Genomic DNA, 10,152 nt, shown 5'->3' with positions numbered 1-10,152 from the left:
TTTTAGAGGTTGAAGATTCAATGGTGACAATTGTATTGAAGATCTTATTAATCAATCAATGAGCATTTCTCACTCTATCTCACCTTATTGCTTGTTTAATTTCATTTTTGTTTGATTTGATTTTGATGTTTGATGCTTAATTAGTGTAGTTGTTCTTGATATATTGTTAATTCTTGATTTCCTTAGTTGTTAGTTAATAGATGATGATTCTTGAATAGTTTTTTGGCTAGTAATTGGGTGAAACTTGTATGATTGATTGATTGTGATTAATTTGGGAATTGTGTTGATTAATTGTTGATATTAAAGTGATAAGTCAAGGTTTTCATGTGTGTAATTTGATTAGGCCTTGAGAATTATACTAGATTGCATTGTAATTGCTAATGACACGACCAATTGATTTAGGAATTGCAATTATTGATTGGTTTGGATTGTGATTCTCTTAGTTTGTTATTCATAGTGAACTCTGCTTAACAATTAGGAGGTAGTTCTTTGATTCCAATTGATAGCTCTTATCATTAGTCTTCATAACCTTTGATTGGCATGCTCTTCTCAAGTTGTTGCAATTGTCATGATTAATTGTTGATCCCCATTCCTAGTGTTTCATTAGTTTGGTTGTTTGTTTTGTTAGTTGTTAGTGTTACCTCTTACATTCGATTTCAACCTAGCTTAGGAGCATAATTGAGAGTACTTGAGCATTACCGTTCCTTTGGGTTCGACCCTTGACTTGCCTCTATACACGTATTCATGTTTGTTAAGTGTTTATAAATTTAGTTTGACTTAGGGAGGATTAGTAAACGACCTAGTTTTCCCCTTGCCAGTCTCTGTCGCTGACGATGCTTTGAGGCAACCCCAATACTTCACAATATGTTTGAAAAACAACGCCGTTGTCTCCTCAGCACCACAAGCCTTTTGCACGGGAACAAAGTAGCATACTTTGAAAAATTGTCGATCACCACCATTACAACTGAATATTGATCCACCTTAGGCAGACCACTAATACAATTCATAGATACACTCTCCCACGGACTAACCGGAACGGGAAGAGGGTCTAAAAGACCTCCAGGCTTTTGAAGATAAACTTTGTCCTGTTGACAAACTAGGCAAGTTCGTAGTTGATGACGTCCTCCTTCATTGATGGCTAGTAATAGCCCATAGACAGCAAGCTCAAGGTCTCCTTCCAACCAGAACACATAATTTATACTCTAAAATAGAGTAAAAATGATACAATAAAGTATACAAAATATGAACTTATCAAGTCCCCCACACTTGAGATTTGCTAGTCCTCGAGCAAATAATAATAGATCATATCAAGAATTTCAATTTCATTTCAACATTAGTTTATTGTCACAATCAACAAGAATGGATCAAATGTGATACGAAACAAGAATTAGCACCCTCATTGACCAATCATTCTTACCGCTTCTTTTCCCCAAATTTGAATCCACCCTAGGGATGCTCAACCATTTAGCTCATGCCTTTCTTCGGTTTGATGACCCTCGTCAGGACTTGCGCAAAATCTAACCCTCCACCAATTTGTAGACCAATAGCATATATAGATCAAAAGGACTTTAATATGGTTGTAACGAGGCTAGGGTTAAGGGTGTGAATATTTAGGAATGTGGTGGTAAAAATGCCAAGCTAAAAGAGTATTACACAATCTTTAAAAGTAGAGATCATATTCACTATTACCAATATATCATCACCGTACTCCAATTTTTAAACTATAACCCTTTTTTCATCATATATTCATCATTTTCAACTTATTTCGATTGTATGATATGTTTGCTTTTTTTTCAACTTTTTTTTCATTTTTTTTCAACCCTTCTTTTCAGACTTTTTTTTTTCGAGGCTCATTTTCATTCATTTTTTTTTCCTTTTCTTTTCATACTTTCAAATTTTTTCTCTTCCCCCTTCTATTGCAAAACTTAAGGCATAACTCAATAATAACATCACTCCTTTTAGCAAGGCATAGGTAAAGGCCATAAGCTTGTAATGTAGGGTTAACCAAAAGATGGATATTACGGCACAACAGGGCTAAGCAACAGGATAATGTAAAAAAAAAATAAAATATGAGTGAGCCTAAATTCTGAAGGTTCTAATCATGAAAGGAAAAAAAAAAAATGCCTTTATCATTTCTCATACACCTTGGTCTTTGATCTCAGGAAGCTAAAATGCAAGTCCCAATTTGAGCGATCAAGAAGAAGGATATATATGTTGAAAATTGAGTCTTACGAGGTTCGTGGCCCTCCTTTCGGGATTCATCGCATAAGGGAAAAGCAATCCATCTTACCACAAAGTCACAAAAAATGTCACAACCAATGTCAATGAAGGACTTATGCTATCTTTACATACCATATATATATTTTTTTATTGATCCAAAACAAGTCAATTAGAAACAATCAAAACGAAACTCTCTTTTTTTTCATGAAAATTCTGCAGAAAATTTGGCAGCACTTCCCTAAAACAGGCATATATCAAAATTTTTAAGTCATTCAAACCTGCACAAAATCCCAGCCATGCTTCATACATGGCAACACATAACAAAACTAAGTATAACTCAAAATACAGAGGGCATTTGCAGCAATTTCTGACCTCTTCCCCACACTTAAGGACAAACATTGTCCTCAATGTTAATAAACAGAATTGAAAAGCAGAGAATTGGTGTATTTATAGCAACCAAGGACACAAAAACAAAGAAAACTAAGCATAGAAAGAGACAACCTGGTGGAATTTGAGGCTTGGTGTTTGTAGCAGCTACTCTTGTCAACAGCAGGTACACCACATAACAGCCACATCCCTGAAACAGCAGATTCTACCAGGTGCTGGCTATAGCTAGAAAAGCAGTAATTCCCTTCTCTTCATTTAGAAGTGTCCAGATCACCATCTTATTTTCTAATCTGCAAGAAAACAGAACAAATAGATAGAAAAGATAAAACAGGAACGAGAAAAACAAACAAAAACCGAAAAAAAGAAAAGAAAAAGAACTTGGGTTGCCTCCCAAGAAGCGCGTGTTTTAAGTCACGAGCTTGACTATTTGGTGCTTAATCTTCAGTAGGTTCTTCTAAGGAGTAAGTCACTCCTGTAGGCACCATCTCATCAACCAAGTAAGGTTTAAGTCGCTGACCATTCACCTTGAAAACTTCAGATTTTCCTTGTATTTCAACTGCACCATATGGATAAACTTTCACAACAGTAAATGGACCGGACCATCTAGATCGCAACTTTCCTGGAAACAATTTCAAGCGTGAGTTAAAGAGTAAAACTTTCTGTCCCACTTCAAAAGTCTTGTGATTAATGTGCTTATCATGCCAAAGTTTAGTTTTCTCTTTATATGTTTTAGCGCTCTCATAAGCATCTAACCTAAACTCTTCTAATTCACTCAATTGTAGCAATCTCTTAGCCCCAGCAGTCTTAAAGTTCATGTTTAACTCCCTTATAGCCCAAAATGCCTTATGCTCTATTTCTACGGGAAGATGGCAAGATTTTCCATAAACTAGCTTATAAGGAGACATGCCTAAAGGTGTTTTGAAGGCTGTCCTATACGCCCATAGTGAATCATCAATCTTATTAGCCCAATCCTTCCTAGAAATGTTCACAGTTTTCTCTAGAATTTGTTTTAACTCTCTATTAGCAAGCTCTACTTGACCATTGGTTTGAGGATGATAAGCTAATGCAACTTTATGTTTAACCCCATACTTTCTTAAAAGAGAATCGAGCGGCTTATTACAAAAATGAGAGCCTCCATCACTTAAAATCGCTCTAGGAACACCAAATCTAGAAAAAATATTCTTTTTAAGAAATTTCATAACAACTTTAGAATCATCAGTGTGAGTAGCTATAGCTTCTACCCATTTAGAAACATAGTCAACAGCAACTAGAATGTATCTGTTGTTATGGGAAGAAGGAAAGGGGCCCATAAAATCAATTCCCCACACATCAAACAACTCAACTTCAAGCATAATATTCATAGGCATTTCATTTCTTTTAGATATGTTACCTACTCGTTGGCATCTATCACATTTGCTAACATAATCTCTAGCATCTTTATACATAGTAGGCCAATAAAAACCAGATTGCCAAACTTTAGCTACTGTCTTATTCGTACTAAAATGACCACCACACTCTAAAGAGTGACAATGATACAATATGTTATGAAATTCTTCTTCAGGCACACATCGTCTAATGAGACTATCAGCACAAAATTTATATAACAAAGGCTCTTCCCAGAAATAATGTTTAACATCCCACAAAAATTTCTTTTTCTGATGATAGCTTAGATTTGAAGGAATAATACCACTTACTAGATAGTTTACTAAATCAGCATACCAAGGAATACTAGCAATTGCCATCAATTGTTCATCGGGAAATGATTCATTTATAGGTATATCAGAATTATTATCAACTTCCAATCTAGATAAGTGATCTGCAACAGTATTTTCAATGCCTTTTTTATCTTTAATTTCTAAATTAAAATCTTGTAGTAAAAGAATCCAACGAATTAATCTAGGCTTAGGTTCCTCTTTACTTAACAAGTATTTTAAGGCAGAGTGATCTGTGAAGACAATTACTTTAGACCCTATAAGATAAGATCTAAATTTATCCATGGCAAACACAACAGCAAGCATTTCTTTTTCAGTAGTTGTATAATTTAATTGAGCATCATTAAGCATTTTACTAGCATAATAAATTACATGCAGCTTTTTATCTTTTCTCTGCCCTAAAACAGCACCAAGAGCATAATCACTTGCATCACACATTAATTCAAAAGGAAAATTCCAATCTGGAGCTATCACAATAGGTGCTGAAATTAACTCTTGCTTTAATTTGTTAAATGCATGCAAACATTCAGAATTAAAATCAAAGGGAGCATCTTTGTTTAACAAATCACATAAGGGTTTAGAAATCTTAGAAAAATCCTTAATGAAACGTCTATAAAAACCCGCATGGCCTAAGAAACTTCTAATTCCCTTAACATTAATTGGAGGTGGGAGTTTTTCAATTACTTCTATTTTCGCACGATCTACCTCAATTCCTTTTGCAGAAACTTTATGCCCAAGCACTATACCTTCTTGTACCATGAAATGACACTTTTCCCAATTTAAAACTAAATTAGTCTCTTCACAACGTTGCAAAATCAGAGAAAGGTTAGCTAAACAATTATCAAAAGATGATCCAAAAACAGAAAAATCATCCATAAACACTTCCATAATTTTCTCTATATAATCAGAAAAAATAGACATCATACAACGCTGAAAGGTAGCTGGAGCATTACATAAACCGAAAGGCATACGACGAAAAGCAAATGTACCATAAGGACAGGTAAAGGTAGTCTTCTCCTGATCATTAGGAGCAACAGGAATTTGATTAAAACCAGAATATCCATCAAGAAAACAATAATAGTCATAACCTGCAACTCTCTCTAACATTTGATCTAAGAATGGCAAAGGAAAGTGATCTTTTCGAGTTACACTATTAAGTTTTCTATAGTCTATGCAAACTCTCCAGCCAGTCACTGTTCTAGTGGGAATTAATTCATTATTATCATTAGGCACAACAGTCATTCCACCTTTTTTAGGTACCACTTGTACAGGACTAATCCAAGGACTATCAGAAATAGGATAAATTATTCCTGCATCTAACCATTTTAAAACTTCTTTCTTAACTACTTCTTGCATGTTAGGGTTTAATCTTCTTTGATTTTGAACAACAGGTTTATAATCTTCTTCTAGCAAAATCTTATGCATACAAACAGATGGGCTTATTCCATTAAGATCATAAATAGTCCAACCAATTGCTTTCTTTCTTTCTCTTAAAACACGCAAAAGTTTATCTAATTGTTCATCAGATATTGAAGCATTTACAATCATAGGCAAGGAATCATTTTCACCTAGAAAAGCATATTTAAGATGTGATGGTAGAGGCTTTAACTCTAAAGTAGGTGCTTGCACAGTAGAGGGAGGAGGAAGAGGATTACCTTTCTCGAGTTTCTCAAATTGATTACCTCTTTTCTTCCATGGAGGGCATGCCTCTAAAGCATTGGCCATTTCCAACACCTCAATATCATCATTATGGGATGTACCTGCACTTGTTAGACACACTTCAAGGGTATCTTTAGAAATAGAATCAATCGTTTCTTTATTTAATTCATCAAGCACATCAACTCTAAACACATGGTCTGTAAAAGAAGGATATTTGGCAGATTTAAATAAATTGAATTGCACCTCTTCTTCACCAATTTTAAAAGTTAACTTGCCATTTTTAACATCATTTACAGTACCAGCAGTAGCCAAAAATGGTCTTCCTAGAATAATAGGCACGTCAACATCCTCATCCATATCAAGAATAACGAAATCAACAGGTATAATGAATTTACTAACTTTCATTAGCACATTTTCTACTACACCTAGAGGATATTTAACAGACCTATCAGCAAGTTGCAAAGAAATAGTAGTGCGTTTTAAATCATTTAAACCAAGCTTCTTGTAAATAGACAATGGCATTAGAGACACACTTGCACCTAAGTCACATAAAGCTTTAGAAAAATTAACATCACCAATAGTGCAAGGAATAGAAAAGCTGCCAGGATCTTTTAATTTAGGAGGAAGCTTATTCTGAATTACAGCACTACATTCTTCACTCAAAGCAATAGTTTCATAATCTTCCAATTTCCTCTTTTTAGACATGATTTCTTTAAGAAATTTAGAATATGAAGGAATTTGCATCAATGCATCAGCAAACGGAATATTAACTTGCAATTGCTTAAACATTTTAAGAAATTTTTCAAATTGATGATCCACTTTATTTTGCTTAAGCCTTTGGGGAAAAGGAATGGGAGGTACACAAGGCTTAACAGGAATAGGGGTAGGATTAGAACCATCACTGCCTAGTTCAGGTTGCCTTTCAGGTTCAACTTCGGCATTTTCATCGATTACTTCTTTAGCCTTGGCTTGAACAGTTACATCATCAAGGGTTTTACCACTTCTTAAGGTTACAACTTTGCATTGCTCTTTAGGGTTAACCTCAGTTTGACTAGGCAGAGTTCCTTGGTTTCTAGAATTAATAGCATTAGCCAATTGGCCTAACTGAACTTCCACATTTTTGTTTGAATTAGCTAATTGATCAACCTTATTTTCCAATTTTATGATTCTCTCAGAAGTAGCATTAGCAAGTTTTTCAATAGCCAATTCCCATGAGGGTCTCTCTTGTTGTGGTTGTTGTCTTTGAGGGAAACCAGGTGGATTTTGTGGTCTAAGGTTATTACCTTGGTTTCCTTGATTTCTCCAAGAAAAATTAGGATGGTTCTTCCAGCCAGGGTTATAAGTATTAGAGTAGGGGTCATTTTGTGATCGATTATAATTAGAAATATATTGAGCTTGTTCAAAATTAAGACACTCACTACTAGCATGTGCACCCCCACAATTATCACAAGACAAATCAGGACTAGAGATAAGACTAACATTACTCATTTTACTGAAAATTTTAGTCAAATTATCAACCTTAGCATTTAACATGTTAATACCATCCACATCATACATCCCTGTACTCATTTTAGCAACTGATCTTTCACTAGAACAACCATAATTGTTAAAAGCAAGTTCTTCTAATAACTTATTAGCCTCTTCAGTAGTCTTACTCATTAAAGCACCACCTGCTGCAGCATCTATAGTACTTCTAATAGAGTGATTTAAGCCATTATAAAAAGTTTGCACAAGTAGCTAATCAGGTATTCCATGGTGAGGACATTGGTGTTGCAAATCTTTAAACCTTTCCCAAGACTCATATAATGACTCTAATTCATTTTGAGTGAAATTAGTAATATCATTGCGCAATTTAGCCGTTTTAGCGGGTGGGAAAAATTTATTTAGAAAAGCTTGAGATAAAGAAGTCCAAGTGGTAAAAGGATCAGATGATTTAGAGGACAACCATTTTCTTGCCTTATCTCTAAGTGAAAATGAAAACAACCTAAGTCTAATAGCATCTTCACTTACACCATTTATCTTAATGGTATCACATTTTTCAAGAAAATTAGCTAAATGTTCTAATGGACATTCAGCTGGTGACCCACCAAACTGATCTTGCTGAACAATATGAATTAACGCAGGCTTAAGTTCAAAATTATTAGCTTGGACAGAAGGTCTTACTATACTTGCAGAGGTTGAACTAGCATCAAGCATTGCATACTCACGCAACATCTTAGCTGGTGGTTCTACCATGTTTTCAGTTTCTGAGAAAAGCGACTCCAAGTTGGGAATGGAAGATTCTTGTTCAGAAATCTGGAGTCTCCTTAATGCGTGCAACGTTCTTTCGATTTCTGGATCAAAAGGGATTAAAGAACGATTAGTACGTGGCATACACTAAAAAATAACCATAAAAAGTAGAGTATAATGCTGAAACAGAATATCGAAAACAGAAACTCAAAATAAAAAAAATAAAAAATAAAAAAAATTGCAGATTTTTTTTCTCCTGTAAACTGCTGCTGTGTGCAGTAGCAGTAACAAAATTTTTTCTTTTTTAACAAACTGCCAACAACACAAAACAGAAACTAAACTAGCAGAAATAAAAATAAAGTCTAAACTAATACGAAAGTTTCTACGGTATGATATTAAATTATTGCCTCCCCGGCAACGGCGCCAAAAACTTAGTCGGGTCTAAATCTACCGCAAGTGTACGGGTCAATTACAGTAAAAATAGGGTGAGCAAGGTATCGTATCCACAAGGAGGTCTACTCAAGTACCAAATTAAGAAACTAGAATATTATTTAGACGACGAAAATATGAGAAAAGTAGTACTAAACTATAAACGATTAAGGTTTGCAAACTAATAAAACGATAGACAAGTATGAGAAATAGTTCTAGGTTTCGGGTTTCGCCAATTACTCTCTATAATGAAATTAAACTAATTGCATGGTTGAACATATATAATATAACAATGATCGAATTACCAATAGTATGTAATCTCCTCTCCCAAGGTAGAAAACGTATATTTAAATCAATATCGTGTCTACTTCCGTGATCATAACAATTGAAATAAACTCATTACGAATAGGAATTCAAAAAGACCACCCCAAGAGTATAACTATTCCTAAAATTATACTACTTGACGTTTGATAATCCCACGAACTAGTATTGAAATTTCACTTCCGCTAATAATCCAATACCTTAAACATACAATCAATTAGCCAGATTAAGAGTACGAATTAAAACAAGATTATCAAATTGCAATTATATAAATCAAACCCAAACAGAGTAATTCAATTCATTGATAGATTATAATGGACTACATCCCTAACCTAGAACAAAGGAAATTAGCTAGACATGGAGATTAAGAAAACACAATCAATAATATATAACATTGATAATTGCATAATCTTAAAGAGAGAAGAGTAAACTCCAATTATAGAAGTTGAACGCTGCTCTTCGTCTCCGTCTTTGTGTGTTCGTGCTCGCCGTCTCTGTCCTTCGCTACTGCCTCCGCTTCCCCTTAAATATAGTATCTCAATTTTGAGGGTTTTTCTTCCAATTCTTTGTGCGTGTGCAGCTTCTGTTTCTTGGGCCATTAGGGGTTGGTGGGTATTAAATCCCACTACTAGGGGTGTTCAAATTCGGGTACCCGGGTTTTCGGGTACCCGAAAACCCGGGTACCCGGAGTTTCGGGTAGTTGTTAATCTGTCCCATGTCCCGACCCGAATATCTCGGGTACCCGGGTTTCGGGTACCCGAATTATTCGGGTCGGGACATAGGGTACCCGGATTTCCTTTTTTTAAAAAAAAAAAACACCATTATAATTGCATTAATTTTAGGTATTTATAATTGCTGTAATTTAGTTTTTTTTGTTAGATAAACACAAATTATAACCATTAATTTTCCAAAAATAAAATCCAAAAAATTACATCTGATTCCCAATTGAATTGCCAAAAAAAAAAAAAAAAAAAAAAAAAAACAGTAATGTCGTAATGGAAGACGACTGGTGCGATAATGGGAGACAAATTCTTGCTTGGAGGAAGAGGCCATGGCAATGATGGAATCAGTCGCCGGATTTGTCACCTGAGCTAAGATTTTCCGACAACTCACGATTAATCGGAGGAGATGTTGTAGGGTTCTTGAGGTAGACATTAGAGATTTTTGGTGGGGTTCAATGGGGGTGAGAGATTCG

General features: G+C 34.9%; 1 non-coding gene across 1 annotated transcript; it reads left to right on the top strand.

The window, feature by feature from the left end:
* Positions 1-7,725: 7,725 nt before the first annotated feature.
* LOC145633417 (small nucleolar RNA R71) lies at positions 7,726-7,832 on the top strand. Its single transcript, XR_014112744.1, has one exon. It is a non-coding gene; the product is annotated as a small nucleolar RNA R71 (small nucleolar RNA).
* Positions 7,833-10,152: the final 2,320 nt, after the last annotated feature.

This window comes from Chenopodium album, chromosome 5 (assembly GCF_948465745.1).
Source record: "Chenopodium album chromosome 5, dcCheAlbu1.1, whole genome shotgun sequence".
NCBI lineage: Eukaryota > Viridiplantae > Streptophyta > Magnoliopsida > Caryophyllales > Amaranthaceae > Chenopodium > Chenopodium album.
Note: the sequence above shows the minus strand (reverse complement) of the source record. Positions and strands in the feature narration are given on the sequence as shown.